Below are 20121 nucleotides of genomic sequence, written 5' to 3'. Positions count from 1 at the left end.
AAAATGGGAGCTTAAACTCATAGTTATTAGATGATCCAAGTGATAGTGCTGTTAACAGCCCCTCTTGGCTAACGATTAAGTTGTACTTAAAGCTTGACTTGATTAATTGAAGTTTATGGTGATTAATTTTTCACCTGTTGTTCTTATTCTCTCTCACACCTCGAACAGCCAGAGGCCCAGTGCCTTCTTGGCTCATGTTTCGAACACATATCCCCTGACAACGCGCCTTGTTTACGCTAGTATTCATCACAAAAGGTATTCCATGTCAATAGTAGACCAGAAATATTTAAAAAAATTATAATTCAAAGATATTGAAATTTAAAAAAGGTTTATAATTTTATGATTAAAATCAATTTAACATTTTGTTAAAATCTAATTTATTCTTTCTTTTAAAATCAAAAGATGTAAGCTTTGTATGTTGTGTAGAGCTCAAACTCGCACTCATACAAGGTATTTATTTTTTAGGAGTCACTTGCTACGTACTCAATTTTCTGACATGTGGAAGTGAATTAGTGATATAATTTAGAGATTGCCGTTGTGTGTAGATTGAAGTCTCACATGAGATTATGTGTCTGTGTAAAATATATTAGAATAGAGGTTAGTTTTATTTAGGTAGGTTCAATGTTGACGTGCAGATACTTTTTCACCTCAAAGTGAACATAGATATAAATTTTGTTGTCCTATGTAGAGCCATCACACTATGCTCTCACTGGAATCAAAATTTAGAAATCTCATGTCCAAATACATTGATATTGAATTATGTTTATTCGGATTTCTACGTCTATCATATTGTGTGATCATACATGTGCATCAACTACAGATGGATAAGATTTCAAAGATCTACTGTGGAGTGTGAGAATTTCATGTTTGCACTTCAAATAGATATGACAATCGTCAAGGTTTGTAACTAATCCTCATGTTCAAATGAGAATCGATTGCAAGATTTTATCAATATTATCGATTATCGTAATGTGTGAAAGCATTAAGCTTGCCCTTTAAATAAATCGATATAGTGCAACGTGATAATGAGTTTTGTTTGTATTATTTTAAGTAAGTAATTAAGATTATTGATCCTCGTAATGTGTGAAATCCAAAATCTTACACTTTAGATGAATCGATATAGTGCAATGTGATTGAAATGTTTTGTTTGAAGTGATTAAGTTATTTAGCGTAACCTATATAATTTGACTGGCATGAGTTTATTGAAGAATGCTAAGACTATCATTGTGTATTGTTCAATGACAATGTAATGTGAGACTAATTGATAGTGTGGAAATATTTTGATCACTATATTGATCAATAGAGAATTTCTTGTGTATTTTGTTCCTTTGACTTAATTTTGACCTCAAAGTTAACAAGTGGATTTGTTGATCTGTTAGTATAAATTTATTTGTTAGCATGGTGAAAGGACATGAATGGAGTTATGTCCACGAGATGCCTGCTAGAAAGAATAGATCTCGATTGAAATGCAAGATCTATAGCCATGAGTTCAGTGGTAATGCGACCAGAATGAAAGAGCATTTTTTTAAAGTCCCTGGTACTATCTTTGAGTGTACAAGTACTCCGCCAAGAGATATTCATGCTAGATTGACAAAGTACGCTTGCATAGCACATAAAATTCTTAAAGATAAAAATAAAAGTGTGAATGCCAAACAAGTTGCAACAGATGTTGAGATGTCTGTTGTAAATGAGAGGATAGAGGATGTGCCTACGGAAGCAAATGATCAAACTCCTCAATCAACTCCTTTTCATGGACATGCTTCAACAACAGCATCACCAATCCTAACTCAACTAAAGTTAGTAAAGCATCATCCAATGGCCAAACACTATATGAAGCGATAGATAAGCAATGGTTTTTTGAGTTGCACTTGAAATGGATGCAATCTTTTGTGGCGTGCGGTATACCATTCAATGCTATGCGCAACCCCATATTTTAAGATGCGAGCATCAACAAAGGAAGGCAAGAATTGCAAGAAGAAAAGAACACTCTCTCTCTCTCTCTCTTGTGTTGGCCAAGAAAGAGAAGCTCTCTCTCTCGTGTTGGAGAAGCAAAGAAAAGGAAGGGCTTTCTATCTCTCTCTCTCAAGCCAAAGCAAGGGGTATGCTCTCTCTCACTTGTGGAGATCAAGCTCAAGGCTTGAAGGTGGAGGATTCATAAAGCAAGGAAGTTAAAGTCTTTCTCTCTTGCTCTCGACCTTGGTTAAGCGAGGAAGAGAAAGGGCTTGCATAAAGAAAAGAAAAAATAAGAGATAGAGGGCGGAGCTACAACTGCAGCCCAAGGAGGATTTGGGGTAGAAGTTGTAGTAGCTAAAGGTAAAGCCGGAGTCTAAGCAGAAGTGTAAGCAGAAGTCTGAAACTTATTGTGGGTAATTGAGGCAATAGGAAAAAGAGAGCTCTTGTGTGCTATCAAAGCAGGTAAAGATTGACATACAAAGAGAAGATTTGCAAAATCCAAGGGGCAGTTGAAATAGTAAAGCGGGAGAAGAGAATTTCCATTATCGTCATTAGCTAGAGATTGATTAATCATCATGTTAAGCCCGGTGTCATTTATAATCCCAATTAATCTTGCAAAATGGGAGCTTAAACTCCTAGTTATCAGATGATCCAACTGGCACGGTGATGTTAACAGCCCGCATTGGCTAAGGGTTAATTTGTGCTTAAAGCTGACTTGATTAATTGAAGTTTATGGTGATTGCAATAGATTTTTTCACTTGCTGTTCTTATTCTCTCTAACACCTTTGACAGCCAGAGGCTCGGTGCCTTCTCGGCTCACGTTTTAAACACATATCCCTCGACATCTTTGGTGAAGCTGACGTGAAACGAGTGAGGGTGGAGGTACAAATGGAGAATTTAGAGCAAATGATGAAGATGATTGCCGAGCTAAGTGAAAATGGTCTTGATGATAAGTCAATGGTTCCAAATTTTTCAAAGATGCTTCAATTGGTTCAAGTATCTCTGCTTGAAATGGAGGTCATGAAGAATAAAAATCAAATGGATGAAGCTTTAGATGTGGTATACGACGAGAGGCGAGTCTTTGATGGTTATGATCCAGAGGGCTACCTAGAGTGTTATGAGCTGGAAACCAAGTTAAGGGGGATACTTGAAGAGTTAATGGCTAGATCCTTTGAGTAGTTAGTGAGTTCAAATTTGAAGGAGCAGATTCAAGGGGTTACCAAAGCCTGCAACGACGACTGGGAATACTTCAAAGATGCTATTTTACAATTAAGTTATGAGCATTATGCAAGCTATCAACAACAAAATCCAAGTTTACCAAACTATGCAGATACTCAAGAACAAGTACAATCAAAATTAGAAGCTTTCATTGATGAGTGTATTGTACAAGATGCTACCTTCTTATAGGCTAATAATGAAGACATAGTTAAAGCTGTGTATGAAAATTTGGGTTTTGCAGATGTTGTGCATGAATTAGAAGTCTTTGAGGGCGAGGCTTTATAGCTTCAAGATACATAGGGTGAATTTTGCAAAGAATCTACACATGCAGTTCAGGATACACAAGGTGGATTTTGCAGAGAACCTATACATGGAGTACAGGAGGAGAATAAATAAGAGAATCAAAACAACAAATTGGCTAAATCTCAATAATAAATTGTGGAGGTGAATGTGTGCATCCATATTCAAGTATACATGCACGAAGATTTGGTTTCAACTGATACTTTTGCTACTGACTCGGAATTAGAGCAAAATGTTTTTGGTGAAGATTCTACCATACAGTTGATTGATGATACTGGTATAGATTCTACCATAGGTTTGATTGATAATAAAGATGTTATAGGTCAAAGCAAGTCTACAATTGAGAGCAACAGGACCATGGATTTGGGTATACCAGATTTATCAAATTTGGATGTACCAGATTTTGAGGACTTGGTTAAGCAAGAGTATGTGTTTGAATATCTGCTAAATGGTGATTAAAAGGGGGTGCAGACTCCTTCATTGACAAGTTGTTGTGAAGCCGAGCTACCAAAGTGGAAAACTCATCTTGAATGTAATGATGATGATTCAGAGGGGGTGCAAACTCCTTCTTTGATAAGTTTTTGTGACCCAAAGCTACCGAGGTGGCAAACAGATCCTGAATTTGCTGATGATTTAGAGGGGGAGCAAACTTCTTCTTTATCAAGATTTTGTGACACGGAGCTCACAATATGGCAAAATGATCATAAACTTGATGATGCTGATTCAAAGGGGGTGCAGACTCCTTCATTGACAAGTTGTTGTGACGTCGAGATACCAAAGTGGAAAATTGATCTTGAATGTGAGGATGATGATTTAGAGGGGATACAAACTCCTTCATTGAAAAGTTGTTGTGATGCGGAGCTACCAAAGTGAAAAACTAATCTTGAATGTGATGATGATGATTCAGAGGGGGTGCAGACTCCATCTTTAACAAGTTTCTATGACCTAGAGCTATCGATGTGGAAAACTGATCCTGAATTTGCTGATGATTTAGAGGCGGAGCAAACTTCTTCTCTATCAAGATTTTGTGACACAAGCATCACACTATGGAAAAATGATCATGATCTTGATGATGCTGGTTCAGAGGGGGTGCATAATGAAGTGCAATCTCTTGGTGTTAAACATGATTGGTTTCATTGTGCCGATGATACAGATAGGGCAGTAGATGAAATTTTCATTGTGCATGTTGAACTTTGTGCTATAGAAGTGCAAAGATATCTGGATGAGGGTGAAAGACTTGAAGAGAAGTCTACAACAAATGTGTTTAGTATGCATGTCATATGTGGAAATATTATTTTACAACAGTGTGAGATGTGCAAGAAGGAGGACCCTCTAAAGTGGTGGACCTAGACCTTATGTGCTTATTGGACGAATCTTTGGAAGGTTTCTCAAATAAAGAAGCTAACTGATGCCAATCAATCTATATTCATGCATGAGAAAGTTTGTTCAGATGCATCTGATGATGACCTTATGCAGTTGTTGGATGATGCTCTACTTGATTTTGAGACTCTACAATAAAGAGAATTGTCTTTTGATGCATCTTGTGAGCCTAATGAAGAGAGTTTTTCCAGAGACTTGATGTATTTAGATATGCATGATTGGGGTTCCAATACTAGTGAGAGTGAAGGTGCACTACCAATTCTTTTACCTGTAATTGATGATTGACAATTGGATGAGCCATTTGCATAGGGGATATGTCAGTATCTAGTGATAACCTATGATAGGGATTTGATGCTACCCTATGATGTAGGGGATTTTGAGCTAGCTTTTAACCTAGGAGGTGACATATATATGCATGGTTTGAGGCAATTGACTTATATGCCATATGATCCATGCGGTCTCCATGAACATTTGTGGGTTAATTTATATTTATGTTCTATTGATTAGAAATTCTTGTATTTTCCTTATGATCGTGGAGGTTGGTGCAAATGTTTTTAAAGGAATGCCCACAATTGGAAAAATGATTTTTTTTTCGTTTGATCCTTGAGTCTACTAAAGTACAAAGTTGCAGATTTGAAGAGTACCAGTTATTTGTTGGCTGGTTACATGGTACAAGGTTTTGTTTTCTATATTATGCTAAGTCAGAGAGTTTTTGGTTATGCATTCAATAAGATTACATGTCTAGCTTCTGGTTGACTTTTTTGGACCATTGATGAAGTATCTTCACATCTTCCAAGTTGGTTCTGCTACCAGAACTTGAAGTAAAGGACTTGACGGTTATTCCGTGTGCAGATAGAGTAAGGTATACTTGAGCTTGATAGGGTTCTTTAAAGAAAGATTAACGGTCAATCCGTGTTCATCATTAACTAGAGCACTTGAGTCTGGCGGGGTTCACTAAATAGCTCTTTTAATAATTGAGTGCTTTGAAGATATGACAGATACAGTTCAAATATTTCTGATGGTGTAGCTACCTAATGATTAAGTTAGACCATTGAAAGGGTATAAGCCTTATATCATTTTACATATGCTTACCATTTTTGTGAGTTTGATGATAGCAAAGAGCTTAAGGTAACTATAGCAGATGCAGATTGAAGTGCAATTGGCACAGACTGGAGGTTGTGCAGGTTTAGAGGGGGTGGATGTCGTGCAACTCCACTCCCATGCTAAGAAAGATATCAGGAAGATGCACATCAACCTTATTTGAAGCTTACTTGATTATCAATCAGTGTTCATGGCTTGGTAACAAGCTGTTGGAATTAGGGTTGCAGAGAAATGCACATAGCTTGGAGAAGATGAAAGAAGATCAAGGCACAATAGAGAGTGTATTACTTAGTGTCAAATGGAAAAATAGATATCCCTAGAGTGATGGGTGTATGTACAATGTACAGAGGGGAAAAGCTCCTAAAGAGGGAAAAAATTCCCCGGTGGTCCTAGTGTGTTCACACACATCACTACCACATGTATATTGTAACAAATCCCCCCTAGAGTGATGCGACAAGAGCTGGCACATGAGTAAAGGTAAGTGCCATGCCTTGAGGACATGATCCATCCACAAAGGGGAGTAAGCCCAAAGCTTTGCAGAAAGATTAAAGCTTCTCAAGAGACAATGACTTTGTGAAAATATCTGCAAGGTTGTCCTGTGTTGGCACATAAGCCAAAACGATATCTCTTGCTGAGAGCCTCTCCCTGACATAGTGGTAATTCACCTCAAAGTGCTTTGTGCGAGCATGAAAAATAGGGTTCCTCGCAACTTCCAATGTTCTCTGACTGTCAGTGTAGATAGTGTTGGCAGTGTCTTGTCCAACACCCAAATCAGCCATAAGGCGTCTGAGCCATACACACTCGATCGTAGCTTTGAAGATTGCCCTGTACTCAACCTCACGACTTGAAGTGGCCACAATAGGTTGCTTCTTTCTCAATCATGATATACATGAATTGCCAAGCATGAAACAACAACCAATTATGGACACTTGTGTGTCAAAACAACCAGCCCAGTCTGAGTCCAAAAAAGCATGTAAGTCTGGCGACAATGATCTCCCCTTGGGATAAAACAAGCCAAGATGTAAAGTGCCACTAAGGTAGCAAAAATTCCTCTTGACAACATGCCAATGCTTAGACCCTGGGTTGTGCATAAATCTGCTGACCCGTGAGACTACAAAGTGGATATTTGGCCTCATGTTGCATACAAAAATGAGGCATCCAACAGCAATTTGGTAAAGAGTGACATCAACAGGATTGCCAACATCATTTAGACTCAACTTCAAACCTGTTTTTATAGGAGTGATAATAGATTTGCAATCCTCAAGTCCAAACTTACATAGTAATGTCTCTATGTAACTATTCTGACACAAGGAAATACCACCATCACACTGCTTAAATTGTATAACCAAGTATGATGCAACAGTCCCAGATCTTTCATCTTGAAAGTAGAATTCAAATCAAATTTGAATTCAGCAATATGTCTCTCATTTGGTCCAGTGATCAACAAATCATCAACATAAAGAACCACAATGAGAAGTACATCACCCTCACGCTTTACATACAATGTGCTTTTTGTTGGAATTTTATGAAAGCCTTGTTCGACCAAATGAGTGTCATATTTCTCATACCAAGCACAAGGAGATTGCTTCAACCCATACAAATACTTCTTACATCTGCACACTTCGTCCTCTTGTCCTTTCTTGACAATACTGCGAGGCCGCATTACATAAATTTCCTCAGATATTTCATCATTCAAGAAAGCAGTAACAATGTCTGATTGATGTACATCCCAACCAAAATGAGCTTCCAATGCACATAGAGAATGCACAGTAGTCATACGACAAGTGGGAGCAAAAGTCTCTTCATAATCTATGCCGCCTTTTTGCCAGAAGGCAAATCACATAAAGTCCATGTGTAAGGTCTCTGACCCCGATCAAAAAGAGCACCCTTGTACCATGAAATGAATATAATGAAATAAGTTACTAATTTTAGCAATTTTTCAAATTATGTCAGTGCCATGATGTTTAGAATGTTTTAAAGCCTGGAAATGTGAATTAAAATAATTTTTGCAAAAAAAATCCAAAAATAGCAAGTTTTTGGTCACCCGACCCGTCCAATTTTGATCGTCTTGAAAAACTGCACCCGTACCCCAAATTTGAAAAAAATGCAGTTTCGGATCCTGGGGGCTGCTAAATATGGCAGGTATTTAAGCCAGTACGTCTTAGTTAGAGCTTCGTATAGCAATTTTCGGCATCAAAATCCGACTCGTATGACCCGTTTTAGCCTAGAACCAAATTTCTTAAAAATTGCCCGGGGAGGTACCGGAGCCCGGGACTGTGTGGGAACAGGTTCCAGCCCACTCCAGATTAGCTTTAGCAGCTAGGGGACGCCCTCTTGCCTTGTGGGAGTCCTGGGAAAGATGCCAAGCCAGTAACTGAGTCTCAGAGTCAGTTAAACTAGCCAACCTGACACTTGGAGAGTAGGGAACTAGACTTACCATGCAAGGACTGAGTGCTCACTCAGATGCTTATAGCAGCACAAATCGATTTTCAGCCTGTAGGAGTCTATTTAAAGGCCTGCACACACACATATGCTCACACACACACACACACACACAGTGCATACACACACACCTAGACACACTGGGAATGTGCTGTCGGTTCACACACTTTTTGAAGGAGAAGCAAGGAGGGAGGTGCTGCCAAATTCTCGCCTCAAGAAGCTCGATTAGATCAGAGAATCGAGAAGATTTTCAGCCCTTAATCACGGTTACCACGGTTTAATTAATGCCTTCTGTAAATTCTTTTCATTACCATCTAAATTCCTCGTCTATTATGCTTATTTCTAGTCGTAATTCTCTATAATTACTCTCTAATTTCTCCTTAACCATATTCTATTATGTAATCATCATTCCATAGTTGAATCATCAGCCATTTCATCACTCTCGATTAATGATTAGTGCATAATTATTAGAACTTTCCCTCTCTAGGCAGCATAGTAATTAGTCGGTAAGCTAGTAATTGTGTAGATTTAAGAGAATCACTTTTTCTATCACCAATTAATGTTGTAACTAAATTAAATTAAATTCCTTTATGCATTAAGGTGTAATTAAGGAGAATTAATCTGTCATTAAGTCTCTACGAGTTGACTTTCCTCACACATATGCATAAGATAAATCTGCATCATCTAGTTGCCAGGAAAGAGATTAATCATACTTAATTCATCTCTCTGGTAATTCCATTAGTGAAATCCTATTATTCTTAATTATGTAAGCCGAGTAATTATCATTTAGAGCAGGTTCTCATAGGATTATGTGTCATCCTTAATGATTGCTATACAAAAATCTAGACCTCCCATATAGGAGGGATTAATTAATGGCGCTAATCTATCTATTGGATTGTATGACGCTTGCGAACCTTAGCTCTTTCTCCAAGCTAATTAATTAAAGTAGTGAGACAAATGGCTCCGGTTAAGAGAATTCGCTTCGGTGGTGCCCATGACCGCAAGGCGGGAACCAACAATGTCGACGGGAAGGGGAAAGCTCCCATGGAGGAACAAATACCGGCTATCTCACGGGCCATCAATGAAGAAATGGAAGAGGTAGGTCATATTTTCATTTAAGTCATTTAAATTAACATTGCATACGTTAGATAGGAATACACATATCCCCAAACATGTTGGAGAAATCCGACGGAAACCTTGGCATTGAATTCATTGTACATTAAGTTCTAAAGTAGGAAGGTAATGCTGTTTGAAAGAGGAAAGAATGTCTGCTAGGGAAAATTTAGCTCGGCATGTTCATTTTACTTCCAATGTTGAAACAGTCCTGACCCCCCCTACTGATCAGAGGGGGCAGAGTTCCTCGTTAAAGGGCTCTTGAATCCACGACTTGCTTTCTATGCGGTGGATACCCACGACTTGCTTTCTATGCGGTGGGCACCCACGTCTTGCTTTCTATGCGCTGGGAGTGTCCATGACGTGCTTTCTATGCGGTGGACATACCTAGTTGTATGGGCAGCTAGGCGACAACGGGAGGAGTGAACTCTCGTTGGAGGGGGGATGTTGTACCTCCAGAACATTGGAATTTTTATGAATAAGTTCGAGTAGAATTTTTACTAGAATTCTGTCTTGGTGTTGTTTGCAATACTGGTTGAAGGGCTGTCTTAACGAACAATGTGATTCGGAATTAAATAAGGAATATTTATGTTGAACAACCTTTTTGGTAGTAATTAGGTCACACAAGGAAGTGTGAGTGTGGGGGTGGAAAGTGGGGGACTTGGCTCAGGTTGCCAATGCCTACGAGATGGGTGGTCCCGATTGGTCGGGAACTCTCTGTCCCCATAGTGCTTACTCGATATTAGTAATACTCATTGCCCCTAGAGCGGCGAATTCTCGAGAGTACGTGCCTCTGAAACATGGGAAAAAAGGCACTCGGGTTTTCTCTCCTCTTGGAAGGTGGGTCTTAGGATCACTAGATAGTTCAAGTACGCTTCCTCTGCGAGGTGGAGCTAGATCTCCCTGCTAGTAGGCTCGAACTCGACTCACCTTGTGATGAGAGATCGTCTGCTAGTCGAACCCTGAACCATTTTGTTTGCTTCCGCAATAGATCTAGTGGCCACCAGGTTCACCATCAAATCCGCTGGTTGATACGGCGGGGTGGGGACCTCACACCATGTGTCATTTTCTATAAGTGCATCATATTTTGATTGCATGGCAACCATCCAATTTTTTGAATTTTTGTGCTTCATCAAAAGACAGAGGTTCCTCAACATCATGTAAGCTAGACACAGCCAAAGAATAACAATCTGATGCATAAGATGCATGCCGAGAGCCTGAATGAGTACGACTAGACAAAGGTGCATCCAATTTACTATCACACACAATGTATGCACTAGCCATTTTGGCATACCTCTAGCCTGCTCATTTTCAGCCCTTTCCTGAGCAAGTACATCATGTATATCTTCATCAATAATAGGATGATCTTTAACATTTTCAAAAACCCCCATAGGCTGTACATTTTCCTCATTGGCATTTACATTCATATTTCCACCATTGAAAAGAGGCAACAAAGTGTCATAAATGTCATGTGAGCTTACATTACTATCTCGAGTACATGATAGCAAGGGATGAACAGAATCTTCCACAAACACTACATCCTATGAAACTAGAATACACTTCGTTTGTGGATGATACAACTAGTAACCTTTTCTTTCAGCACTATAACCAACAAAAATACATTGGACAGCCTTATCATCCAATTTTCTACATTGTGTTTGTGGCACCAAAGCATATGCCAAACAACCAAAAACACACATGTGCTCAATAGAAGGCTTTCTATCATTCCATGCTTCATATGGAGTAATAGACTGCAAAGCTTTCGTAGGACATCTGTTTAGTACATAAGTGGCACACATGATGACCTCAAGCCAAAAAGAATGCTGCAAAGCTTGACTTTTAACCATACATCGTGTCATTTCCGTAAGTGACCTCTTTTTCCTCTCAAGAACACCATTTTTTTGAGGTGTATAAGGCACTATACATTGGTGTTTTATCCCACGACTAGCGAGAAATGCATTAAATTCATGAGACATATACTTCCCCCCTCGATCGAAATGGAGGTGTCCATAGTACATTTCGAGACGTTTTTAGCCATAGCCAAAAATTGTTTGAAGCGCATACAAACTTCAGACTTTAAGCGGAAATACCCATGCATGCCTAGAGTAATCATCAATGAAATTCATGAAGTAAAGGTAATTGCCCAAGGACAGAGTTTGCATGGGTCCACAAATATCACTATCCACAAGCTGCAACTTGCATGTGGACATAACTAAACCATCCTTTGGAAACTTCAAACGCAGCATCTTACCCAAAATACAACCTTCACAAACATGTTTGACAGGTGCTGCAAGAGGCGGCAAGGAAGCAACCATATTAGATTTCTGTAAATGCAGCAAATTGGCAAAATTCAAATGACCAAAATGTGCATGCCAAAGTTTTTCATATGAAATAGCCTTGAATCTGCAACTGCATTTGCAAAAACAAGTTCACACTTGTCATACAAAGTGAGCTTATATAGCCCATGGCACAAAAGCCTAGATGCAACAATTTCATCACCAAAACTGAGATCATGAACTGTACATCTATCATCCACAAATTTGACTACAAGTCCAAGTCTATCAAGTGCAGATACAAACAAAAGATTCTTCTTAATCCTAGGTACATAAAGTGCACCCACAAGTGTGAAAGAAATGCCATTTGTAGCAGTAAGCAGAATCTTTCCAGCTCCTTGAACTGGATAAGAGGCATTGTTGGCACAAGTGACTGAATTCCCATGAGAAACGGAATCAAGAGAGGTGAACAATTCATGATGTGAGGTAATGTGCTTTGTAGCACCATTGTTGAAATGCCACACATGTGAATCTGCAGCAACTGACATGCATGCATCATAGACAATAGGATTGTAAGTGCACTCTGCACTAAAAGCCCATTCTCCATCAACATCAACATCATAGTCTCCTTTCACAGAAGACTCAACAATACCTGCTTGTAGTGGAACCAGCATTTGTAGTGGAATCACCCTCTTTCTTCTTAGCCTCTTTGGCATTCAACTTAGGACACTGCTTGATCAAGTGATCATTAGCTTTACAATAATGGCAATACATCTTCTTTTTGCCCTTATCACCAGAATTGCCAAACGAAGTGTTGCCAGCAGAAGCATTAGGAATAGAATTTTTTCCACTCACAGTAGTAGAACCATAAGAAGTGGCTGCATTGCTGTTACCACCCTTTCTTTGAGAAGCAAACAAAAGTCTGTTCAACTACATGTTGTCTAGTCTTCTTGTTCTTTGGAAAGTGACTCTTGCAACAGCAATGTGCATAATGCATCAAACTCGAAAACTTCAAGGTTTCCTTGGGTCATACGTCTCCAAGTACTAGCAAAAGTTTGGTAAGAATCTGGTAAGGCATCAAGAACAGTCTGCACAAGGGAACTGGCTGAAATGACTTCACCTGCCTATAAATGCTACACCTGATGTGAAAACTACCCAAAAAGAGGAGAAACAAAGCGAGAAAAACATGTGCTATATAGCAAAAACGGTAGACGACTGTAAGGCACGTGTTATGCAAAAAATGACATTGATAGAAATCCTGCACAAAACAACAAAATAGTACTACCTGTAGTGGAAACGGAGGCTGAAATGAGCTTGAATAAGAAATATGAGCGTATTGAGCTCTATGAGTTCTCCCAAAAGTTTTGTTGATCTATGAACTCTTGCCAAAGCTCATTGAAATTGGAGAAAATGAGCAGGCGTGTGCTGGAGCTGCTGGTGACTAAGCTTGAGAGGACACAACCTGCTTTGATACGAATTTTTGGAATTAGGATTGCAGAGAAATGCACACAGCTTGGAGAAGTCAAAGGAAGCTCAAGGCACACAATAGAGAGTGTATTACTTAGTGTGCAATGGAAAAATAGATAGCCCTAGAGTGATGGGTGTATGTACAATGCACGGGGGAAAAAACCTTCTAAAGAGGGAAAAAATGTCCACTGGCCATCGTAGTGTGTTCACACACATCACTACCACATGTATATGGTAACACAAGCTACTTTTATGAGCAATGTATGCCCGATTCGGATTTAAAGGGCCAAAAGATCCCTCAATGATGCTAAAAAAGAATATTCTTGAAGTGAGCACCGTGTTGGGTATGCAAGCCCGGATTCAATAGAGTCTAAGCCCTATGAGAACAAGTCTCTAGGCATGAAGCTATAGACCATCAGTTAAAGTAGAGTTTGCATGGCCTTTTTTGGCTTAATATATACATTGTAATAATACAATCAATGAATAGCATGGTTTTTTGCTTTGGCTTGTATCGAGTCTCTCTCTCTCTCTCTCTCTCTCTCTCTCTCTCTCTCTCTCTTCTCTCTCTCTCCTCTCTCTCTCTCTCTCTCTCTCTCTCTCTCTCTCTCTCTCTCTCTCTCTCTCTCTCTTTCCCCCTGCTCCCAAGTCTTCCCCAGGGCGAGGGGCTGCCCTGTGGAGGGGCGTTAGCCATAGCTTGCCCCCACTCCAGTCTGCTCAACTCAAAAACGCCCGCTTTGCTCTGGTTTCAGATTTACACGACCTGCAGAGCTCGGCTTGCACGACATACAGATCTCGGCCTTGCTCGTCTCGGCCCTGCTCGTTCCACTCGGCCCTGCTGGTCTCATCCTTGCTCGTCGATTGCACCCTGCTTCTTCTTTCGATTACACAGGTAGGGGATGATTCTTGCACAAGCTTCGACCGCGATTTAGGCTTACATTAAACAGGCAGGGGATGATTCTTGCACAAGTTCCGACCCTCGCATCCCCAAGCCCAAGCCCACAGTTCTCTGTCTCTCAGGCATACAAAGCATAAACTAAGGAGGGATTCCCACAAAACTTCAGTTTGGTGGGTTCACTCAACAACAAGAAGATTAGCATCGGAAGAATGATGACCAAAACCAACACTCCGAAGAGCTTTGCGAAAACACGACCAAGATCTCATGCTGTCCTAGCAGCGCCAAGCAAATTTGACCGAATCGAACGCCTTCAAGCAGATCTCGATCGCGTCATGGAAGAAAATCACGACCTCAAAGCTCGCCTTTGCAAGCTTGAGGCGCGATTTGATTCCATGGTCGATCTCGCCACCAATAAAGTGAAAGAAGTCGAAGCCAAGGCCATTGAAACCCACTCGGCAACCCTTGCGAAGGTGAAGACATGTGTGACAGTAGAGCTTTGAGAACAACGACTCCAAGCAGAAAATACCCTCAAGATCTGCATCGGTGGGCTACCTCAAGCATGGGAAACAACCGAGCTCGAATTCTCGGAACGCATCAACTTCCTCAACGAAACTCTCAAGCCGATCAAGGTCGACCACAATGCAATAAGTCGTATCACTTGGAGAGGCCCTGACCTACCTATACCAAGTGGACATGCCATCCTTGAATTCGAAAGTAGGGAATGTCGGCTCAAGCTTCTCCAACAATCACGTCTCCTCAAGGACACCAAGTTTTGGATCGCAGAAGAACTCACCCCGCTACAACTCAAACGCAAAAGTGAAGAGCTCAAGAAGGTACATGAAGCCCGCAAACAAGGCAAATGGGTAGTCTACCGAGGTGGTAAAGCCATCATCCAGGAGTTTCGAAAACCCAAATCAGCTCTCCCCACAACTGATCCCTCTTAGGTTTTTGTCCTTTTCATTTTTCATCTTTCCAATGGACCCTCAGTCCTTAACTGATATGTATTCAGTGCGATTTTCTACAAACGTCACCATTGTAATGTTTGTTTTTGGTCCCATGGGTCATATCTGACCTCTGTGGACGATAATTGAATCTCTCTCTCTCTCTCTCTCTCTCTCTCTCTCTCTCATCCTCTACAGCACCGTACCTCCTCGCCATGAACCCTCACAGGCTAAACCCACCATAACTGGCTGTCTCAACACTGGTATCAAAGATATGTGCTCTCTCGTGGCGAGTTTAACATCTCATGGTGCTGCTCCAGGAGGCACACGAAGCCGGAGGTGTTGAGGGGTTTACAGAGCCACAACGGCATAACCACAGGCAAGAGAAGGTGGGCCGCCAAAGCAAGGAGGAGAGGAGCTCTTCATACTAATAGATTTTTTAAGGCGGCACCTCTGTATACGTCCTGATCTGCTGCCGACTGCAGAGCTAGCTCGTGGATGGTGTGTGACTTCATGTGGTAGACCTCGCATCTCAGTTTATAGAGCTGACCGAGGTGCATGAGACAAGGTTGAAGTCTGCATAACCTGCGTACCTCCTCATGGTGCTCCAAAGAGACAACTACAGGACAATCACACCCTCAAGACACGTCGTCCATGCTCGGATCAATAGCCTATTGAATCGTAAAGTTGAAGGCGTGTCAGCTCAAGAATAATAAATTGTGGATGGATCTTGTCAACCCTTCTGGTTCTAAAGCGTGTTTCTACAATATCTTAATGCGTGCAAGCAAAGATAGAACTGACACTGAAGATCTATTTGGTACTGAAGATCTGTTCAAAAGAGTCTTTACTGGCTTCATAGTCATGTTCAAAGTGCGAAGTAAGGTTTATGACTTGCTCAAACACATTGACAACCACAAGAAGGATGAAGACTTGCTTTGAAGAATTTTATCCATCAACAATCTACAAAGTTCACAATCATTTTACATGTCCAGTGTCATAGGTTTATTTCAAATTTTGTATATTGTCAATATCAATTTCAAAGCCTTAGCCTCTCGATAGTCATTTATTGTCATGCATGTCAGTTTTCCTCATGCCAAACTTTTGTACGGGTTATAGAAACTGCCACATAAAGAGTGGTAAGACCACCCTTTGTTGTTTGGTTGAGTTCTGGTATGTCTCACACTCATGGTTGTTTGAGGGGAGTACACACACACACACCTATGCTATAGTCAAGGGGGGGGCTTCCACTCATGGTTTCAGGTGAATGAACTCTACCATGGTCTATCTGTCTCGAGTCCATTGTCAGTGGTTTGGGCTTGAGGGGGGGGGGGTTGTTGGGTATGCAAGCCCGGATTCAATAGAGTCTAAGCCCTATGAGAACAAGTCTCAAGGCGTGCAACTATAGACCATCAATTAAAGTAGAGTTTGCATGGTAATTCTAGGCTAAATATATACATTGTAACAATACAATCAATGAATGGTGTGGTTTTTTGCTTTGGCTTGTATCGACTCTCTCTCTCTCTCTCTCTCTCTCTCTCTCTCTCTCTCTCTCTCTCTCTCTCTCTCTCTCTCTCTCTCGTCCTCTGCAGCAGTGAGACCTCCTCGCCATGAACCCTCACAGGCTACACCCACCATAACTAGCTACCTCAACACATAGATATAGGATTTTATGATCAAGAATTGTAGTGCATGAAGTGCTCTACTGGCCTGTCTTTACGGCTCATCTATTGGAGCTACGATGAAAAAGTTATGGAAATTTGAAGTTTGAGTCAATTGCAAATCCGTACAGAACTGGGAAACTGTATCTGAGGGGACGGAAATGAAATGAATGCATGGGCATGAAGTGATCACTTTGTGGAGCGCGTCGGTCTCTTCAGATCAGCAATAGGAGTTCTAGTTGCCAAGATATTGGCCATTAAAGATTCACAAGGGGGCTGGTTCCGAACCAGTTTGGTTCGCTCTGTTAGTATTCCATCTGGGAGTTTTGAGCTTCATACGGGTTTTGGAGTTCAGTACATTAAATTCTCCAGGAGATTCTCTTGCGGAATTCATCTCATATAGTGCATTGAAAGCAGGGTATGTTGCAAGTAGCACTACGGTAATTGATCTGTATGCCTAATGCGGTGATTGGCAGTGCCTGGCTAGCAACAACAAAGCTTTGGTGCTCTTTAATTGAATGCAAAGGGAAGGTCTTTCACCAAATGTAATCAATTACATTTGTATCTTGGGGGTATGTGGCACTACTCGGGACCTTGTTACTGGCAAGTAAATTTACAATGATGTTGTTAGCTAAGAGATGTTGAAAGTAAACGCTTTGCTTAGCACTAAGTTGGCCAGAATTTATACCAAATGTTGTGCTTAGCCATGATTTGGGTGATGTGAATGCCAATTGTAATGCCTTCTACTACGAAGCAATGCCTTGGACGAAGTATCCATTTCAACAATACCTAATGTGGGGTCCTTATGAAGCTATGTCCACCCAAGGCAAAGGCGCTGGTCGCCCCATAACTGATGAAGCTATGGCCGCCCAGTAGAGTAAGGCCACCCGGGGGGGGGGGGGGTAATTGCGTGTAGGAGGGATAAAAAAGGAGGGGGCGTTGACTAGCACAGCGAGCAGGGAAGCGTGGGAGGGAAAGAGGAGTCGCACAGGGCTATAGAGAGCTCGGCTGAGCATGGCCAAGAAGATTAAAATGCCTAGCTTGCCAGCGCGCTCTAGTTTGGTCCTACTCCCATCGGATTTTGTGAAGGTTGAACTCGCCGTGACAAGCAGTGGGGCAAACCAAAGATAAAAAGTTTTTTTTGGAGCATGAACGGGAGGGCAAGAGAGCAAGGAGGATGGCAGGAAAAAGAGGAGGAGGGGGAAGCATAAGAATAAGGAAGTTCCAAACTCTCTCACGGGCTCTTTGGCCTTCTCAACCGAGTCTCTCTCTGTCTCTTCAACTCTCTCGCCTCTCTCGTGTATAAGCAAGAGGGAACTCTCTTCCTCCACAGTAAGCAAAGCCAGGCAAAGGGAGATCAAAGAAGCAAGCATCAACGAAGGGAGAGGAAGGCAAGAAGGGTAAGAAGCAAAGCGAAGGCTCTCTTTCTCTCTCTCTCTCTCTCGTGCTGGAGAAGCAAAGCAAAGGAAGGGCTTTCTATCTCTCTCTCAAGCCAAAGCAAGGGGTATGCTCTCTCTTGATTGTGGAGATCAAGCTCAAGGCTTGAAGCCGGATATGCATAAAGGAAGGAATCTAAAGTCTTTCTCTCTCCCTCTTGACCATGGTTAAGCAAGGAAGAGAAAGGGCTTCCATGAAGCAAAGAAAAAATAAGAGATAGAGGGCGGAGCTACAGCTGTAGCCCAAGGAGGAGTTGGGGTAGAAGTCGTAGTAGCTGAAGTCGGAGCCGAAGTCTAAGTAGAAGTTTAAGCACAAGTCTGAAACTTACTGCTGGTAATTGAGGCAGTAGGAAAAAGAGAGCTCTTGAGTGCTATCAAAGCAGGGAAAGATCAACATAGAAAGGGAAGATTTGCAGAAACCAAGAGGCAATTAAAGCAGTTAAAGCGACAGAAGAGAATTTCCATTACCATCATCAACTAGAGATTGATTAATCACCACGTTAATCTTGGTGTTGTTAATGACCCGGTTAATCTTGTAAAATGGGAGCTTAAACCCCTAGCTATCAGATTATCCAAGTGACGGTGTTGTTAACAGTCTGCCTTGGCTAAGGATTAAGTTGTACTTAGAGCTTGGCTTGATTAATTGAAGTTTATGATGATTGCCATAGACTTTTTCACCTACTGTTGTGATTCTCTCTCATACCTCTAACAGCCAGAGGCCCGATGCCTTCTTGGCTGAAGTTTCTAACACATATTCCATGACAATGCGCCTTGTTTACACTAGTATTCATCACAAAAGGTATTCCATGTCAATAGTAGACAAAAAATATTTAAAAAATTATAATTCAATAGTAAACAAAAAAAAAGTAAAAAATTATGACCAAACTCTATTTAACGTTTTGTTAAAATTTGATGTACTCTGTTTTTTTAAAATCAAAATATGTAAGCTTTGTATGTTATGTAGGGCTCAAACTCTCACTCATACAAGGTGTTTATTTTTTAGAAGTCACCTACACCGTGCTCAGTTTTCTGACATGTGGAAGTGAATTCGTAGATATAATTTAGAGATTTCCGTTGTGTGTAGAGTGAACTCTCACATGAGGTTATCTGTCTTAAAAATATAATAGAATAGAGGTTAGTTTTATTTAGGTAGGTTCGATTTCGACATGCAGATACTTTCTCACCTCAAAGTGAACATAGATATAAAACGTTTTGCCCTATGTAGAGCCATCACACTATGCTCTCACTGGAATCAAAATTTAGGAATCTCATGTCCAAATACATTGATATTGAATTGGTGATCGTACATGTGCATCAAATACAAATAGATAAGCTTTCAAAGATATACCGTGGAGTGTGAGAACTTCATGTTCGCACTTCAGATAGATATGACAATCGTCAAGGTTTGCAATTAATCCTCATGTTCCAATGAGAATTGATTACAAGATTTGATCAATATTATCGATTATCGTAATGTGTGAAAGCTTTAAGCTTGCACTTTATATAAATTGATATAGTGCAGCGTAATGGTGAGTTTCTTTTGTATTGTTTTAAATAAGTAATTAATATTATTGATCATTGTAATATGTGAAAGCCAAAAGTTTGCACTTTAGATGAATCGATATAGTGTATTGTGATTGAAATGTTTTGTTTGAAGTGATGAAGTTATTTAGTGCAACCTATATAATTTGACTGACATGAGTTTAATGAAGAATGCTAAGACTATCATTGTTTATTGTTAATTGATAATGTAGCGCAAGACTAATTGATGTTGTGGACATATTTTGATCACTATATTGATCAATAGAGCATTTCTTGTGTATTTTTTTGCTTTGATTTAGTTTTGACCTCGAAGTTAACAAGTGGATCTGTTGATCTGATAGTTTAAATTTATCTGTCAGCATGGTAAAAGGACATGAATGGAGTTACGCCCACAAGCTGCGT

General features: G+C 40.5%; 1 pseudogene; it reads left to right on the top strand.

The window, feature by feature from the left end:
- The first annotated feature begins 14474 nt into the window (after positions 1-14474).
- LOC147448799 (uncharacterized) lies at positions 14475-15086 on the top strand (annotated as a pseudogene).
- The last annotated feature ends 5035 nt before the right edge of the window (positions 15087-20121 follow it).

The sequence above is a fragment of the Adiantum capillus-veneris genome, chromosome 10 (genome assembly GCF_014529385.1).
Source record: "Adiantum capillus-veneris isolate H3 chromosome 10, ASM1452938v2, whole genome shotgun sequence".
Classification (NCBI taxonomy): domain Eukaryota; kingdom Viridiplantae; phylum Streptophyta; class Polypodiopsida; order Polypodiales; family Pteridaceae; genus Adiantum; species Adiantum capillus-veneris.
The sequence above is the reverse complement of the archived record's forward strand: the minus strand, read 5'-3'. Positions and strand labels throughout refer to the sequence as shown.